The sequence below is a fragment of the Desmodus rotundus genome, chromosome 3 (genome assembly GCF_022682495.2).
Source record: "Desmodus rotundus isolate HL8 chromosome 3, HLdesRot8A.1, whole genome shotgun sequence".
NCBI classification, from domain to species: domain Eukaryota; kingdom Metazoa; phylum Chordata; class Mammalia; order Chiroptera; family Phyllostomidae; genus Desmodus; species Desmodus rotundus.
Window position 1 is genome coordinate 13,821,210 of NC_071389.1, and position 19,966 is coordinate 13,841,175.

A 19,966-nucleotide genomic window follows, 5' to 3' on the forward strand; every position below is an offset into this window, starting at 1 on the left:
GGGAGGGTAAGAATAGTATGGGAAATGGAGAAGCCAAAGAACTTACATGTATGGTCATATGGACATGAACTAAGGGGGAGAATGCTGGTGGGAGGGGGGTGCAGGGAGGGAAAGAAAGGGGAAGAAAAAATTGGGATAACTATAATAGCATAATCAATAAAATATACTTTAAAAAATTTTTAAAGGTGGCAATATTTTTTTCAAGAGAACAACGGTGCTCAAAATAATGAAATGTGGTCCCTACATTTTCTGTATTTCATTACTTTAAAATTTTAATTTTTTCCAAGAACTGCAATTAACATTTGAACCATGCTGCTATTGTACCTTAAAAAAACTGTGATAACCAGCATTTAGCCTACTAAAAATGCTCTTTTTGAAGGAAAAAAAACCACCATCAACCAACTGTATATAAAGGACATGTATGGATTACTACAACAGCAGAATACATTCTTTTATTTGACTTTTATTTATTTTTAGAGAGAGGTGAAGGAAGGGGAAAAGAGAAGGAGACAAGCATCAATGTGTGGTTGCCTCTCGTGCACCCCCTACTGGGGACTCAGCCTACAACCCAGGCACATGCTCTGACTGGGAATCGAACTTATGACCCTTTGGTTGGCAGGCGGGCACTCAATCCACTGAGCCACACTAGCCAGGGCAGAATATACATTCTTTTCTGAAGTTCACATAGAAGAGTCACCAACATAAACCACATTCTTAACACAACAAGTTGAAAAGAACACAAGTCATACACTCTATCCTCTCAGACCACAATGGAATTAAACTAGAAATCAACGCCAGAAAAACAGCTCGGCTAGCCCCCAAATGCTTGAAGATTAAACAACACACTTCTAAACACATTGGTCAAAGAAATTTCTAAAATATTCTGAACTGAATAAAAATGAAAATACAACAGATTTGTGGGGTATAGCAAAAGCAATGTTTAGAGACAAATTTATAGCACTGGGCATATATTAGGAAAGATTACACCTAAAACTAGAGATTTAAGCCACAAGAGAAAACTGCCACAATGGGTAAGAGAAAAACTGCCTCAACAATGATTCCGTAAGGAAACCCAGGGCAAAAGGGAAACAACCTTAAATGGAATTCGCGGAGATGCCAAATGCCACTCAGGTCAGAACCCAAGATCCTCCCCCAGTCGCACTTCAAGCTACAGCCACAAGATGGAGCCCCTGCCCAACTCAAGCAGCAGGGCCTCGGAAGGTGGGGGTTACAGAGCCGCCTTCCCTCACCCTCACACATCCTGCCTCTCCCCGGTTAATCCCCTCTCCATCACTCCGCCTCCCTACACGCAGCTTTCTCGGTCACCTTCGCTGCTTTTGCTCTCCCCTTCTACTTTTCCCAGCCTACAGGCTTCCTCAAAAATGGAGAGAAAAACTATCCCAAAGTTACATACTTTTACGAGAAACCCTTGCCCTTGTTCCCAACCATTTTTCCTACTGTGAGTGCCATATACAGAAAGTTTTCGTTTTGTTTTTACTTTTGTCTAGCGGTACAGTGAGGAAAAAAAGTTGTCCGTGTATACACTGGGTGGAGGCGGTGGGGGACTAAACCAAGTGCGGGCCATACACTGATTTTAAATGAGCAGACACAGCCCTGGCTGCTGTGGCCCAGTGGACAGAGTGCAGGCCTGCAAACCAAAGGGTCGCTGGTTCTATTCCCAGTCAGGCACGTGCCCGGGCTGCAGGCCAGGCCCCCAGTGTGGGGTGCTCAAGAGGTAACCACACACACTGATGTTTTTTCCCCCTCTCTTTCTCCCTCGCTACCCCTCTTTCTAAAAATACATAAAAATAAAATCTTTTAAAAGCAGATACGCAGGGTCCGCACCGGCGGCAGTTAGCGGAAGACAGCGGTGTTCGACGGCCCTGTAAGTGCTGTGCAACAGCTCATCCTCCTAAATGCGCTAGAAGGCCGCTGGACTGCACTCTTTATTTACAGAGATGAACTCATGTATGATATGCAAGCTGTATCTCAGTAAGGCTGCTCTTAACCAAGCCAGCTTACCCCCAACCGAAACATTCCCCTCCACAAATCTTATTTATAGTAATTTATACGAGTTTTCATAAAATTTTCAGAGAGGAAAATGTTAAACTTTAGTTCAGCCCCATCTCAAATTATAATTCTCAATTAGTAGAGTCCAAGAAATATATTGCTTTTTTATTCCTTGGCTTTCGGTGTTAATTTTACATGTTCTGTTCAAGACTGATATGAACCAACAAGTACATCACAAGAAATGAAAACCCAGGAAATACAGAGCAAATACTTCCTGGAAATAGAAGGAAAAGGCTTACCACACACCACTACTCAAAACCCTCTACCATTTCTTGTTGCTCTGAGAATGAAGCCCGAACCCCCCAACACGGCATGCAGGTCCCTCATGACGCGGTCTACAGCCTCCTCTACAAGCTCCGCGTTGGGTCTGTTCTCTTGCAGACCCACAAGCCTTGCTCTCTGTCCTGTGGGCCTTTACCAGCGTGATCGGTGATTCCTTCTATCTTCAAATCCCACCTTAAACAACACTTCCTCCTGGAAGCTTCTATACTACCTCCTTCCCAAAGCCCCAGGCCTCTCTACTCCCAAAGTCACTGTATCCTTTTCTTAAATTAGTTCTCTGAGGTTTTCTCATCCATACAAAAACAATACGGTAACCCCCAGGCACGTAAACCACTTGGCAGAAGGTCTTGCACGTAAGTCACAACAACCAGTAGTAGATATTACTATTACTCTATTCAGCCTTCACAATAACCGTATGGGATAGGGTCCTGGAACTTGCCCAAGGTCACCCAGCTACTGGGGAGAGTCAGACGGTGAACCCAAGTCTAGTTCTGAAGTCCATATTATTTTAAGAATGCTACCCTTGTTTGGCCCACATCACTGATCTTTCTCTATGCATCAGTTCCTTCCTCTGAAGAAAAATAATATCCAACCTACCTCACAGCCAAAAAATTAAATCAGCCAGTGCACTTTGAAAGTCCTATGCATACCTAAGGTAAGTTTCACCAGGCAGAGTCCTCCTAAAAATAGCAACGGGCTAAGATCAAGCCTCTACGCAGGGAAAACAAGGAAATGAACCAAAATTGGGTTTATGAGGTTTGTCCAGAAGGTCTCCAGCCACATAATATGAAAAACAGAGACATTTACTGAAGAACACACAAGATACAAGAAACACTGTACATAGGTCAAGGACGCCTCAGTCCCCTTCAAAGTAGGCAACCTGGGGATCTCACACAGTCCTAGAAAGGTGATTTTAGCCCTGGCTGGTGTGGCTCTGTGGGCTGAACACCGGAATGTGAACCAAAAAGTTACCAGTTCAATTCCTAGTCAGGGCATGTGCCTGGGTTGTGGGCCAGGTCCCCACTTGGGGGAGTGCAAGAGGCAACCACACATTGATGTTTCTCTCCCTCTTCCTCCTCCCTCCCTTCTCCTCTCCCTAAAAAATAAATAATATCTTTTTTTCTTTAAAAAAAGGTGATTTTAGTTTTGGGAAAAGCCAGAAGTCACAGGGTGCCAAATCTGGGCTGTGGAGGGGCTGAGTCACCTGGGTGATTTGTTTTGCTAAAAAACTGCAGGAGACGTGATGCAGGAGCGGGCACGTTGTCATGACGAAGCTGCCCGTCACCAGTTGCCCACAGCTGCGGCCTCCTGAGTCATCCGAATAGTTTCCACAGAGGAATGTTCGAGCTTAACGCAAAATTAAATGCAGGTTCGTTGCTCAACTCGCTCAGTCATTTTGAATGTGACGGCCACACAGTACACATGCTCACTGAATGGCACCTACTGTCCCCACTGGCCAGTACAGTGAGGTCATCGTTGTTCCCACATGCACATTCCAGCCCACCCGCCTTGGCTGCCAGGTTATATCCAAGCCACACAAACCGTGCTCATTATATCAACGACGCTGGACTTTTTCCGGACAGACCTCATAGAGTGTCATTTATCTCTGACCTTTTGGCCCTAAGTACAGCCAGAGAAAGAAATGCTTTCTTCCCTCCGGGACCACCCACAGAGTGTCTCCCGCATTCCCTATTCATTGTGTTTACCCAGGTAAAATTCACTATTCAGCAGACGTCTACAGAACATCTATGAGGCACACATTTCGCCAAGTGTTAGAGGGCGATCCTTAGGACCTAACCCTTGTCTTTAAGGAATCAGAAAGAACCAATTATAAAGCAATAATAAAGCCTCCCTGCCCATCTAAACTAGTACAGTCCCCACCCCTTGGGTCCCTCTTCTTTCACCCTGTTTGTGGTCAGCACATTTTACTGCTCAGAAGAAGTGATTAATTGTGCCCGAGGGTGGGGTCTGGGAAGGAAACTGTTTACAGTAAACCTCAGAAATCAGAAAAAGTGAAAAGAAGGAAGGGTAGTCCGCTCCTTTATGCCGGCTTCCTCCCCCCCCCCCCCCCCCCCCCCCCCCCCCGCCAGTGTCTAGTTCAGTTCCAGTTGGTACTGGAAAGTACAGCACCAACGGTCTCTCATTCAGGGCTCCTTTCCGCCCAAGTTCTTGAACCCAGTCCCAAGTGGCCCTATCCGGCATTTTGGAGGCTGGCTCTTCTCGCGGGGGGCCAGGCAGCTCCGCAATAGAGCGTAATCAGACTTGCCCTGCCCTGTCCCCCAGCACAGCTGCCATGATTCACTTCCTGTTCCAGACGGTCATTTAAAGTGGGGGTCGGAAGACTTACTTCTAAGTTCGATAGTATTCGTATAAATATAAGACATAGTTCTTTAGCAAATATTTTAGTCTTTGTAAAACTTAAGGTTTCTGTCCCAACTTCTCCACTCTGCCACTGCAGCGTGAAGCAGCCGTGCACAATATATAAGCACATGACATACGATGTTTCAATTAAACTCTACTTACAAAAACAGGCAGTGGGCCTGTGGATCAGTTTGCCAACCCCTGATCTATTGGGGTGGCAAAAAAGTCCACTACGGTTTTTTTGGAAAATAAAAGACACATTTTTCATTTTCACCAGTAATTGTAATGATCGGGATATTTTGAGTATGTCGGCTGTCTCCCACTATTGGTTTCTAGTGGGTAGAGGCCAGGGGGCTGCTGCATCTCCCAATCAACGCATGAGACAGCCCCACAGCGAAGAATTATTTGGCCGGAATGTCAATAGTACCAAGGAACTTCGCAAACCACTTTGACACGTTTGATCAGTCACAGCACCTTCTCCATCCACTGCACAAATCGGGTTTTTTTGCATTTCAGTTGTGTTTTTACCTTTCTTGAAATAATAAAGCATAATACACAAAAAATGTTGCATATTTTCTTTCATCTTGATTATTAAAATGGCTGCACAACAATTCACTAATTTTGACAGGCGCTTTTTAAATGCACGCTGATGTGACGGCTGTCACCATACAATCTAGCAAAATTTTTCGAACGAAGTTAAAGACAACTAAGCGCTACTAGAGCCATCGTACGGGAAAAAAACCATAGACGGACTTTTTGGCCAAACCAACAAAAGAAAATGGGAGAACTATTTTTAAGCAGCTTCCTCCTGACTATTTCTAATTACCTGTCTTAAAACCTCAGGCTCTTGCTCTGACTGGTGGGCTCAGTTGGGCATCATTCCACGAAGCGAACGGTAGCTGGTTCAATTCCTGGTCAGAGCACATGCCTGAGTGGTGGGTTTGGTCCCAGTCGGGGCATGTGCGAGAGGCAGCCAATCACGTCTCCCTCTCTCACATCAAGGCTTCTCTCCCTGTTCCTCTCTCCCTCCCTTCTTCTCTCTCTCTAAAAATAAATAAATAAAAATCTTAAAAAAAAAAAAATCTGAGGCCGTCGTCCACATCTCACCAGCACCTCTTCAGTATTTCTATTTAATTACTGGGCTTTAATGATCTTTCCCATAATCACAAACTCGTGTATTTCAGATATGCAAACCTCAGGGTTAGGAGCCCAGCCAACATGGAGAGATTCCCCAGGCTGAAGGATGCAGAGACCATCTGAATCCCACCTCCCACTCAGCCTGAGCACTCCTAGCGACAAGGACACTCGTTCCTCCCAAGGCAATTCACTCCACCTTTGGACAGCTCCAAGGGAAGCTATCCTACTCGTTTTTTCCTTCTTAGCACATACAACCACTTGACACTTGTGAACTGGTTTACTGTCTAACTCTTCACTAGGATGTCAGACCCATGGCTTCCTGTGTTTACAGCTGTTTTTACACCTTGAACGGGATCTGGTACATAAAGAGTATAAAATAATGATTTACAGAAAGGAAGGGGCAGGGGGAGAGAAGGCGGGAAGAGGGAAAAGGAAAGGGAAAGGAGGAGGGGAAGGGGTAAATAAAACAACGTTGCACCTGAGGAACTTGAATTCAGCAGGAGGCACAGGAGAGACACAAGGGGGAAGGCAGAGCAGGTACCAGGGAAGGCTGAAGTGTCAGTAGGGCGCAACACGGGAGCCCTTGAAACCTCACAGCACGTGCAGAGGCTATGTGGTGATGGTTGAGGAACAAATTCTCAACTGACCCTTCTGGAGTCTTCTCTTCCTTCCAGCCTCCCCTGCCCCATTCTTTTTTTTTTTTTTTTTTTAAGATTTTATTTATTTTTAGAGAGAGGAGAAGGGAGAAAGAGGGAGAGAAACATCAATGTCTGGTTGCCTCTTGTGTGCCCCCTACTGGGGACCTGGCCTGCAACCCAGGCATGTGCCCTGACTGGGAATCGAACGGGCAACCATCCACTTCGCAGGCTGACACTCAATCCACTGAACCACACCAGCCAGCTCCCCTGCCCCAATCTGACAGAAAATATCTTTCCCTGCAAAACCTTTTCAAACAGCCCCTCCCCCAACAAAAGTACACTACCTTGAACTGTAGATACTCCTGTCAGGGTACCCATAATACCTGCTTACATACCTGTATTCCTCTATGGGGCTCTAAGCTATGAGCGGGAACTGCCATCTTCAATTTTTCTGTCCTGGGCACTGAATAGTGTGATGAGGGGCAAGGTGAGAACCTTATAAATATTTGAAAAATGGATGAAGGTAACAGTGTCACTGTATTCTGTACTGGCCAAACTACCTCTGGCAAATTGTTGTCATATCCGGGCACAACATTCTAGGAAAGATAATTAGCCTTTATGTCAAAGGTTGCAAATGCAAATGCCAAAGAGATAAGGTCACTAAGAGGGAAATGTAGCCAATTAATTAAAAAAAAAAATTTTAAGCAAAGAAGAACACCACTGTACAGACCCTTAAATCACACACTGACATCCTGTGAGTGGACGTGGGAAGCGAGTTTTGCAATCCGTTTTAGACAAGGGATTTAGGCAAGGGAGGGACCATCAGAATCGCATTTTTGAAGAAACAACAGGATAAACCAGGGTACTGCTGAAATCGTCAAGACAAGAGATGGGGTGAGGGCCTTAACTAAGACGGCAGCAATGGCGTGAAGGGCTGAGGGCGGGTTTGAAAGGTGACCTGGTTGGTCCCGGTGTAATACGGTGTAATACAGCCCAAGGCTGTATGAGCTAAGCTGGCAGCCTTATTACCAGTCTGCACTTTCATACTGGATTTTTTTTTCAAATAAACTGCTATTAAATTTAATTAATTTGAATAACCTAAATATGGGGCTTAATTCTTCTTTCTTTTGCAGGCAAGTACTGTGCAATGATTAAAGATTACAGATTGCAAGGCCAAATAACGGAAGTTTAAACCCCAATTTTGCCACTTACTGGCAGCATAACCATGGTTCGGTCACTTGACTTCCCTCTGTTTCAGCGCCCACCTCAAAGGGCAGCCGCAGGGGGAAATGAGCTCATACACGAAGTACTTAGGCGCCAGGTAAATTTAAACTCGTGTTATTTACTGTTTTTTGCATTTCAACTAAAAAGTTAGTTTCAATCAATAGTTTCAATTGTCTGAATATTTTCTACACCTTCCGGGTAGCAAGCATTCACTATTTATAAATTTGATAGACATGTCTTTTCAGTATCTTCACCCAAACTGCTGTTTAAATCGTGACACAAAACGTAACAGAGAACAGCATTCAGAGTGGCCCGTTTACCTGGATAACACGGTATCGGTATACGCACAGCACCTGCATGCAAGCCAGCCCGATGTGTCCTTTGTCTTGGGACCACAGGAGAAAACGGTAAACACCTAATTCTAGGACTTGAGACCCATCACCTTTATTTACGGCGTATTCCCGATCCTCCAGGCTAGGGACCGGGTCAGAAATGGGCTGCCCTGACATACGTCAGGGTGCTACATAGTAATGACCGCTGGGTGGGGTGGGGTTTTCTTCCTTCCCTAATATCTCTATAATAAACATACGGATTTATAGTGTAAGTAAACCATGGCAAAGCTCAGAGAAAATGAGAATTCTTGTCAGTTAGCGATGCGACTTCCTCTTAGCGAACACAAGCTGGCTTCCAGGGGTCACTGTCCTCATCTTTTGCTCAGTTTTAGAATTTTTTTAAACTTTAAATTCAATTTATTGGGGTGACATAGGTTAATAAAATTAGACGGGTTTCAAGCGTACGGTTCTGTAATGCATCACCTGTATACTGCGCTGTGTGCTCACCACCCACAGTCCCATCTCCTTCTGTCCCCATGTATTTGACCCCCTTGACCTTTTACTGCCTCCCCTCCCCTCCCCTCCTCTCCCCTTCCCTTGCCTTTGGTCACCACCACACTTGTCTGTGGCTGTGAGTTTTTGTCGTTTGGAGACATCCAACTCCTGACGTCAAATTATACCATAAAGCAATGATAATCAGAACACCATGACATCGTCAAAAAGCAGAAACACAGACCCATGGAACAGAATAGAGCCCAGAAATAAACCCACATGTACATGGGAAAATAATTTTCAACAAAGGAGCCAGAACATACAATGGAGAAAAGTCAGTCTATTCAATAACTGGTGCTGGGACAATGCATTCACGCAAAAGAATGAAACTAGACTGCTGTTCACACCATAAACAAAAATAACTCAGAATGGATCGAAGACCTAAATATAACACCTGAAACAATAAATTATATAGAAGAAAAAATAGGTACTAAACTTAACGAACCTTAGTCTTAGAGAGGATTTCATGAATTTGACCTCGAAGACAAGGGAAGTAAAAGGAAAAATAAACCAACGGCACTGTATCAAACTAAAAAGCTTTTGCAGCACCGTAAACTAAACCATCAGCAAAACAAAAAGGCAACCAATTATATGAGAGAAGATATTTACAAACAACACCTCCAACGAGGAGTTAATATCCAAATCATATAAAGAACTCAGACAACTCGACAACAAATAATCAATCCAATTTAAAAAATGGGCAGAGCCCTGGGTGGTGTGGCTCAGTTGGCTGGAACATCGTCCTGGAACCAAAAGGCTGCAGGTTCAATTTCTGGTCAGGGCACATGCTTAGGTTGCCAGTTCGGTCCCTGGTCCAGGCACGTGTGATCCCCTGCCTGGGCACAACTGGGAGGCAACCAATCAATGCTTCTGTCTCACATCAATGTTTCTCTCTCTCCCTTCCTCTCTCTCTAAAAAACAATTTATAAAATGTCCTTGGGTGAGGGTTAAAAAAAAAGGGCAGAGGACCTGAACAGACACTTCTCCCAAGAAGACATAAAAATGGCTAACATGTACAAAAAGATGCACAACCGCACTAGCTATTAGGGAAATGCAAATCAAAACTATAATGAGATACCACCTCACTCACACCGTCAGAATGGCTACTATCAACAAGACAGGTACATAACAAGTGTTACAGAGGTTGTGGAGAAAAGGGAACGCTCATTCACTGCTCGTGGGAATGTAAACTGGTGTAGCACTATGCAGAACAATCCGGTGGTTTCTCAAAAAATGAAGATAGGCCTGGCTGGTGTGGCTCAGTGGATTGAGTGTCGGCCTGCGAACCAAAGGGTCTCCAGTTCAATTCCCAGTCAGGGCACATGCCTGGGTTGCAGGCCAGGTCCCCAGTAGGGGGAACGCGTGAGGCAACCACACACTGATGTTTCTTTCCCTCTCTTTCTCCCTCCCTTCCCCTCTCTCTAAAAGTAAATAAATTTAAAATTTTTTAATATATTTTTTTAAATTTAAGAATAGAATTACCACATGACCCAACAACCCCTTTCTGGGTTTCTAACAGAAAACTTTGAAAACACTTATTCATAAAGACATATGGACCCCTATGTTCACTGCAGCACTATCCACAGTGGCCGAGACATGGAAACAACGGAAGTGTCCTCTGATGGATGACCGGACAAAGATGTGGTCCATACATACAACGGAATACTAGTCTGCCATAAGACAAGGTGAAATACTGCCATTTGGGACAACATGGATGGATCTTGGGAATATCGTGCTAAGTGAAAGAAGTCAGACAGAAAAAAGCCAAGAACTGTAGGACTTCATTCATATGTGGGAAATAAAACTGAAAGCAACAAAGAAACAAGAAGACACAGGTTTAGACTTTTACCAGGGATCAGTGTCAAGTTCCCAATGATAGCCTCAAACCCATGTGACCTAGATATTAACTCCAGATAAATCAGACATCTCTGCAGGGGAACTGGGATTCAACTCTGCCTTTAAAATACATCCAGACTCCATTACTTTCTGGCTACCCCCCACTACCACCCTAGTCTGAGCCCCCTACCCTAGTTTCAGCCACATCACCCCTTCCTGGACTGCTTACTGACCACTGCAAAAGATTCCCGTTCTCCATGCTTCCACCACTGCCTGCCTTTCCCCACCCTCCACAGTCCATGCTCCCAAAGCAACGAAAGTAAGACTTTAAACTCCAAGTCAAAACGCGTCATTCCTGTTCTCCATCCTCCAGTGGCTTCCACCAAGCTTTAGAATGCACTGCAAAGGCCTGGCCCTGGCCCTAAGGCACTATGTGATTTGGGTCCCATTACTTCTCTGCTCTCATCTCCCACTGCCCTTCCCTCCTACCCCACTCCAGCACACTGGCCTCCCTGTGGGCTCTCAGCCATGACGAGTCACACCCATACCTCAGGGCTTTTTCACCTGCAGTTCTCTCTACCTGGGATGCCTTTCTCCCAGATACCTCCCTGGCTGGATTCCTCACTTCTTCCAGATCTTGGCTTAAAATATCATCTCATCAGAGGCCTTTCTCTGATCACCTTATATAAAGGAGCAGTCCCTCAGCTCCCCAACACCATCACCTTACCCCGCTTTTGTGCTTCTGAACACATTTACCTACTGGACATTATTTACCTATGTGCCTATCTGTTTGTTTATACCTAGTTATTCATTTATTTTTATCTGTTTCTTCCCATTAGAATGTAATCCTTGAGAGCAAGGACTTTTTCCACTTTGTTTAATGCCGTATACTTATTTCCGAGACCCGTGCTAGGCATGAAGTACAGTGGTCAATTTTATCATCAAAACATAAGCTCCAGGACACAGCATAATAATCTATGTATAACAGGAATGTGGAGTAAGTTTGATGAAAATGATTATTCCTCCCTCTCCCGCAATCCACCAAGAATGTTTAACAACACTGGTGCTCCAATGGAAGAGACTAAAGTAGCATCAGGAAGATCAATGAACAAAGAACACTGGCTGCCACTCCACCCGACCAGAAATTAATTTCATAACCCAGTTCCCTGAGGTAGGAAAAATGCTCCAGGGAAAGGAACAGAACAAGACTCCTGAACCAATTAATAGGGCAAGAGCTGGCCCAGAAATTTCCCACTCCCTCGTGAGAGGCTGTCGTACGCTATGCTATCCCTGACTATGCCATTTCATAGCGGGGCAACCGCGAGAGTGCAGGTGTCACTCCCTAGGCTTCCTTTCCTGTGTCCAATCACTCCTAAGCCTAGGCCCAGCTCCCAGACTCTTTCTCTGCTTGCCGTATCGCTCCGCCTTCCCAGAGAAGCTTTCTCTAACTATTATCCGGCTACCACTGGCAACCAACACCGCTGTTTCCACTCTCCAGTGGCTCCCACCTTGTTTAGAATAAAATGCACTCTTGCCCTGGAGCTAAGACCCTTTCGCACTCACTGCTCAAGTTTCTCTTATTTCATTAGTACTCTCCATGGCCATGGTCAACATCAACCAATAAAATACTGGCACACAGAACCCTAGGGAAAGGAGCTAGTTATCAATTAAAGTTTTTTTTAATTTTGCTTTGCTTTTTAAGGTTAAGTCAATCACTGCCTCAACCAAAAATTAACTTTCTCTGCCCTGGCTGGTGCAGCTCAGTGGACTGAGTGCAGGCTGTGAACCAAAGGGTTGCCAGTTCGATTCCCAGTCAGGGCACATGCCTGGGTTGCACGCCAGGTCCCCAGTGGGGGCCACATGAGAGGCAACCACACACTGATGTTTCTCGCCCTCTCTTTCTACCTCCCTTCCCCTCTCTCTGAAAATAAATAAATAAAATCTTTTTAAAAAATTAACTTTCTCAAGAGATATTAAAAGTACAATGAAAATAATCCAGGTGTGAAATGTAGTCCTACCATTTACTTCCTATGTGAGTTCAGAGAAGTTTGTTAACCTCTCTAAGCTCATTTCCTCATGGTGACAATAAAAGCGTTTATCTCATGGGGAGATAACGTATGTCGGGAAGGGCTGGGCCTGGCACATGGTAAGCACTCAATAACCGCTGGCTAGGCCTGTTGGAGGCTGCCAACTCCATGCAAGAATTTCAGACTTTGTTAGACCGGCTGGCTGATGAAACGAGAAAGCATGTGAAGAACTTAGCACAGTGTATGGTTCATAATGGCCATAAACTAACACCGACCTTCCTCCCTCTCTCGCAGTGGTGGGAAAATTGCAGACTTCGTACACTACCCAATTCCATCAGTGTGGCCAGGTTTCACTGCACAGTACACTTACCATTTAGCTACTTCAAGCTTTCAGTCAATGCTTCTGGCTGCTCCCCCCAAGTGGTTCTTGTCCTGGAAAGTCACTCACTATCTTTCAACGGCAGTTGCCTCTTGACCTGTACAGAATAAAAAAGGAAGGAAGAGATAGGTAAAACATGAATCACACCAAGGCTGAGCAAGCTGAACCAAAGGCCTGTCCCAAAGGCCGTCACAGACAGCGTGGTGTCAGGAAAGAGACAAGGCAGAGTCCGAGTGCAGGCGCTGCTTGCTCTGAAGGAAGCTGGCTGTCTCGTTCCCAGCGGAGAGGGGACTTTGGCTCCAAGAGACTCCCCCTTTCCTCTCAGATAATACAGTCCCAGCGTGGACTACATTGCCTTTCCTTAAATTATCAGACCTACACATTCCTCAACAGTCTAAAACTTCATATGACATCTTCCAGCTGGGAAGCATCTCAGAAATCAACTAGTTACATGCCCTCGTTTTAAGAAAGGAACTAAAGCTAGGAAAGGGTGAGTCACACAATTGCTTAAAACTAAAGCCGGGATTCTACTAAAAATAAGATGTTTTAGAAGGTGGGTAAGACCAAACACCAGTTGGATATCTACCACAGCCCACATATTTTGTTACACGTTTTATAAGCCAGTAACACAATAACGCTGCTTCCTTACAGATAATCAGAATTTCAAGAAGTCAAGTGACCTGTCCAAGGTCTCACAGCTCACTAGTAAGTGGCAGGTGGCAGTCAGGGTTTAAACTCAAGTCTGTCTGACCTCAAAAGCCACTTCACCACGCTGTCTCTCATTGGGTCCTCAACAGGACCCTGAACAACTCAGTATTGATTAAAACTAAAAATAGAGCTTCTCTGTCTGCAGACATACCCTTCGGCTCTGTAACAAGCCTCTTTCTATGACAGAGCTGAAAAGCCTACTAACCCGTTTAATCTTACCCATAAAATAAGTTACTGAAGGTAGAAGATCTGGGTCAAATTTCTGTCTACAATGGAACAGTACTGAGAGCCCAGAAATAAAACCGCAGGTACATGAGGGCGAATAATTTTTGACAAAGGAGCCAAAAACACACAATGGAGAAAAGAAAGCCTCTTCAATAAAAAGTGCTGGAGAACCGGGAACCCATGTGCAAAGGAATGAAACTAGGTTACAGTTTGTCCTCTTGTACAAAAATTAATTCAAAATGGATCAAAGACCTAAATACAAGATCTGAAACGACAAAGCACATAGAAGAAAACACAGTCACTCAACTTATGGCCTTGGTCATAGGGAACTTTTCATAAACTTGACCCAAAGGGCAAGGGAAGTAAAGGCAAAAAAATAAACGAATGGAACTGCATCAAACTAAAAAGCTTCTGCACAGCCAACGAAACAGACAACAAAACAAAAAGGCAACCAACCGAATGGGAGATGGGATTTGCAAACCACAGCTCCAACAACCGGTTCACATCCAGAACACGTAAAGAACTCATTCGAGCCCTGACTGGCGTGGCTCGGTGGGTTGAGAGACGTCTCACACACTGAACAGTTGCTGGTTTGACTCCCGGTCAGGGCACATGGCCGGGTCGAGGGCCAGCTCCCTGGTGGGGGCGTGAGAGAGGCAACAGAGCGATGTTCCTGTGGCACATTGATGTTTCTGTCCATCTCTTTCTCCCTCCCTTCCCGTCTCTAAAAAATAGATGATAGATACAGATAGATAGACAGAATTTCTTTAAAAAGAACTTATACAACAGCAATCCAACTAAAACATGGGCAGAAGACCTGAGTAGACACCTAAGAAGACATACAAATGGCCGTCAGATATATGAAAAGATGTTCGACTTCACTAGCTATTAGGGAAATAAATACAAATCGAAACTACAATGAGATACCACCTCACACCTGTCAGAATGGCTATTATCAACAGGACAGGTGGGAACAAGTTTTGGAGAGGCTGTGGAGAAAAAGGAACCCTCATTCACAGCCGGTGGGAATGTACACTGTACAGCCACTACGGAAACAAGTATGGAGGTTCCCCGGAAAAGACAAAAACAGAATTACTGTATGACCCAGCAATCTCTGTTCGGGGCATCTACCGGAACAACTCACAAACGTCGGCAGAGATTTATGCACCGCTATGCTCACTGCAGCGTTATTCCCGGCGGCTGAGACATGAAGACAACAAAAGTGCCCTTCAACCAAAGTGCCCGAGAGAGCTAGAAGGCTAGGATTCAGGTGGAGAAATAATAAAACCATAGTTTTTCAATGGCTTTTTTCTCAAAGATGAGGGCCTGACGCCTCAAGCCAGTAAGTCCTGAAGGAAAAAGAATTATTGATAAGCAATGAAAACAGCTAGGAAAAAAAGTAGAAAAAAGGACCCACACCAGGGGCAGCACCTGAGGGAGGGATGGCCTGGGTGAGTGTGGGAGAAGCGTTAGCTCTCTCCCCCCCACACACACTTTTAAAAGGACTTTGTCTTTGTAGAGTAAGTGTGGCTGCTATTCAAACAGCTTCAGAACTGGCCCACGGGTCGTCTGTCCCGCCCTACCCACCACCTGACTCTCCCCCTCTCTCCACGGACCGGACACATACACACACACTTTGCTCTGCACGGACTGGAGTTTCCCCCACGTACAGATCCTGACCTCTAAGAAGTGGGCACGTAACTCTGACCTATCTCCAGGAAAGGCTCTGCGGCCCCGGTAGTACGAGCAGCGCCCCTGCTGACAGCTACTGCCCCAGCACCTGCTGCCCAATTTGCCAGCACGTTCCTAAGGCCCAGGAAGCTATTCCCTTCAAGCAGGAGAGAACACATGGCCCAAAACCAAGCAAACAGGAACTCCGGATGATGCTGATTTGTTGTCACCTGTCTCCCAGTCCTCAGCGGTGGAAGCAAGCAGCAAATGGCTTCTTTCCTTTACTTCTGAATGTCTTTTACTTCTTGCTTCCTCAGCGAACTAGCCTTCCGTCCCCCGAAACAAGAGGATGACTGTAAACACTCTAGTGCTGCCCCCCCAGAGGGACCTCCACCCTGACGGATCCACCCACCCCACTCCCCTCGGGCATCTTTTCTGGGCCGCGTGTTACTGTCCGCGGTGACAGTGGTGCGCACGGGCCTGTCTGTGGGGAAACAAAGATGAAAGGACCTTACAGACTGTGCTGAGTCCAGCCGCCTGCTTTTCCAGAGGAGACAGTGAGTCCCAGAGAGGAAGAGAGACTGACCTGGCCAAAGCTGCAAAGCAAATTGAAGTGAATATGGTTGAGTCCACCTGAGATCATTAACAAGCCACACTGAAGAAATCCACCGGTCCAGCCCTGGCCAGGTGGCTCAGTTGGTTGGAGGGTTGTCCCATACACCAAAAGGTGGTAGGTTTGATTCCCGGTCAGAGCACATAGCTAGGTCGCAGTTTCATCCCCAGGGAGACGACGGATCGATGTTTCTGTCTCCCCCGCCCCCATTCCTCTCTCTAAAATCAATAAACATGTCTTCCAGGGAGGATTAAGTAAGAAGAAATACAGCTAATATTTTTTTAGAAAATAGAGCCCAGGCTGGTGGCTCAGTTGGTTGGGAATCATCCCACACACTGAGTGGTCGCCAGTTCGATTCCTGGTCAGGACACGTGCCTGGATTCCGGGTTTGATCCCCAGTCAGAGCGCATGCAAGGGGTGGATGGTCAGTGTCTCTCACATCGATGTTTCTCTCTCTCCCTCCCCTCCCCTCTCTCTAAAACCAAAAATAAAATTTACTTTTAAAAAAAGAAATACATCAGTCCATCCTCATATGACTGCTAATGATTAAGGTTCTCTTAAATATGTATTAATTTTGTCCCCAAAACACTTTGATAAGATAAAAAAGCTAGTAGGTAATTCTGCTTCCAGTATAATCTTCCCACAGATAACTATAAACTCTGGATAAAAATTTTAAAACTATCTGAAGTGAACTAAGGCTGGCAGATTTGGGACAGAAGGTGAAAATTAGAAGAAGGAAGTAGCAGGAGATGAATTTCCCATTTTTAGAGCTTTGACCTGAGGGTTGTCCAGCTGTAGTTACGATTTAAAAAAAAAAACATCCCTAGGCTTTCTGTCCATAGGAACGAAGACAGAGCAGCCACAGCTAGTAAGAGAGAGCCACGGAAGGGAGAGTCCCAGGTCCTGTGTGCAAACTCTGCTCCAATGTCTAGCTGGCCCCTGACCCACGTATGCACAGGGCAGAATCCAAGGACCTTGGCAAAGGACAAAAGAGCCAAACTGAAATTTGAATTGCCACCTACCACAGGTAAGACAGTTTGCCGTTTTAACCAAATTAACTGCCTATGAAAATGAAAACATCAACAGAGGCCCACGTCTCCACAACACAGCAGTCACGTTCACTTACGGTCAGGATAGCATGCACATTGCCTGAAGAACTAGAAAGTAAACCGTTTTGCAAAGGGAAAGACAATCAGCAGAGGGCCATTCCAAGATGACCCGGATGTTGGAATTATCAGGCAAGGATATTAAAACAGCTATTTTAACTAAGCAGAGAAACTGAAAATTTTTTTAAGTGGCAGCTTTATTTTTTTTATTAAATTTATTGGGATGACATTGGTTAATAAGATTATATAGGTTTCGAGTGTACATTTCCAAAGTGGTAATTTTAGAACAGAAAAGCGGTATCTCAAATTGTTTTAATTCACTGAATGAGCTTAAGAACAGATTGGAGGTTGACAGGAAGAAGAATCAATGAATTTTGAAGACATATCAATAGAAATTATCGAAACCGAAATAACTCTTGAGTCATCTGCAGTCTCTAGACCCACCCGCCCCCTCAGGCCCTTCAGCTGAGTGTACACAGGGACCACTTTGCCTTCTGTCATCAGCAAAACAGATCTGAGAGAGAACCGGAGCGACTAGGGATCACAGAGAAAGCAGCACCTGCAATTCTGTTGGATTGGCCACCCTTCGTCTCCTAATTAAGCTCTTGAGGTCATCCAGATATAAGCAGTGAGAAAGGTAAAGGTGGAAAGTGAGGGGGTAGGATGAAAATTTAAATCTGAAATAACCATAATATCCAAAGTCCTCGAAATCAAATCTAGTGCCCTATTGTGTACAGTGAGAAACAGGAAACAGTTGTTTTTTTCCCCTAGAACTGCTAAGGTAGCATCCTTAAGATTGTTCAGAAAAAAAGCCAAAAGGATTTTCAATGTTTTTCTGCCCTATGCGGTCTCTCATCAAAAAGCCAACCCGGTAAACAGGCAGGATGAGGAGGGACCGACCAATCGGTGCAGTGGGTCTGGGGCTGACGAGCTCCAGCAGGCTGGTGACCCAGTGTCACCTAGGTTGGTAAAAAGCGGCTGCTCTGAATGCCATCACTGACCAGCTTCCCACAGGCAAGTCACCTCATGCTGGAGCTCAGGACAGTCTAGGAGGAAGTGGAGGAAGAGACATGAGCTGCAGAAGACATGGCAATTTCTGTACGCCTGTCTTTTCTCTCATCTCCCACACCCCACCTGCCTACCCACAAGGGAAGGGAATCCAGAGCAAGTGCTCTTCTCGGACTACAGTGGGAAACAGAAGAGGTGCCCCCCAGGTGTAATAAAAAACTGCGAACCGGGAGTTCTGCCACTAACATACTGGCAGACCTCAGAAAAAGTCTTTCCTTATACCCTCTGGGTCTCAGGGTCATCAGGTGAACAAAAAGTCAGATGAAATGATATTTAAGGTCCTTTCCAGTATGACATCTTGAGCTTCCAGTCAAGAGAACAGGGTACATACCCATAGCCACATCAAAATTACAACGAAACTATTTACAAAACAACCAACGATGAGAACTGCCTAACATCTAGCTGAACAGAAGTCCTGGAACTAAAGACATACAGGAGATGCCACCTCCAGACGTGCAGGAGGGGCAGAGACAGAGAGCAGGTTGGTACCCCACCCACGTGTGGTGGCTGAAAACTGGGAGGGCTATCTGGGCTGCAGCTCCGGAGGTCCTCCCTGAGGAGCGAGGGGTCCCAGTCCCAGACTGGGCTCCCCAGCCAAGGGTTCCAGTGCCAGGAAGAGAAGTCCCCTTAACTTCCGGCTGTGAAAACGAGCAGAGATTGTGGCAGAGTGAGAAAGAGGGCTTCTGGAGTCCCACGTGTTCCTCCTGAAGGGCCTGTACTCAGACTTACTCGGACTCACTCCCTCTCAGCTTCCGCACCAGGGCAGCAGCTCCAAAGGCATCAGAAACTGAATTGCCTGGCTTTGGGGCAAGGGCTGGAGGGGCAGCTTTCTCCCAGACAGCAGAGCTGGCAGAAGCCACGTGTTCCTTTGCTGAGTCCTCCTATCACAGAGCCAGCAAGCAGGGATCAGAGCTGAGTCTCCATCAACCTGGCTAAGGTGGTTCGCCCTGCCCTGGTGATTCCCTGAGACCCCACCCCATCCAAACAATATTTACCCAAAGAAACCCACACACTAAATCAAACACACACACATCCACATATTCAGTGCAGCATTATTTACAATAGCCTAGATACTGAAGCAACGTAAGTGATAAAGAAGTAGTGCATATATACAATGAAATATGACTCAGTCATTAGAAAGAACGAGAGCTTGCCGTCTGCAACAACATGGATGGCCCCAGCAGGTGCTGTACTGAAGAAATAAGTCAGACAGAGAAAGACAAATACCATGATTTCACTCTTATGTGGAATCTGAAAAAACAAATAAACAAAAATGCAGAATATAAAAGAACCTTTTGATGGTTGCCAGAGGGGAGGGGGTTTGAGGGAATGAGTGGAAAACGTGAAGGGACGGAGAAGCACAAACTGGCCCTGACTGGTGTGGTTCAGTTGGTTGGGTGTCGTCCCACAAAGTGGAAAGTCACCAGTTCAATTCCCGGTCAGGGCACATGTGTGGGCTGTAGGTTCAGTCCTCAGTCAGGGCACTTGTGAGAGGTAACTGATTTTTGTTTCTCTCCCTCTCTTTCTTCCTCCATTCCCCTCTCTCTAAAAAATAAATAACTGTTTTTTTTACAAAAAGAAGTACAAATTAGTAGTTACAAAATAGTCATGAGAATGTAAAGTACCGCATAGGGACTACAGTCAGTGATACTGTAATAACTATGTTCGGGGTCAGATGGGTGCTGGTTTTGTCGGGGCGATCCCTTCATAAGTTATATAAATGAAATAATACTGTAC

General features: G+C 45.4%; 1 protein-coding gene across 9 annotated transcripts in view; it reads right to left on the minus strand.

Moving 5' to 3' along the window:
* The window catches only part of LUZP1 (leucine zipper protein 1), a 74,680-nt gene that overhangs the window by 14,530 nt on the left and 40,184 nt on the right, over positions 1-19,966 (minus strand). For all 9 annotated transcript variants that reach the window (XM_053919903.2, XM_053919904.2, XM_053919906.2 and 6 more), the window contains one exon: positions 12,830-12,935. The gene's annotated coding sequence lies outside the window, so the exon portion shown is untranslated. The remainder of the gene's footprint in view (positions 1-12,829; positions 12,936-19,966) is intronic.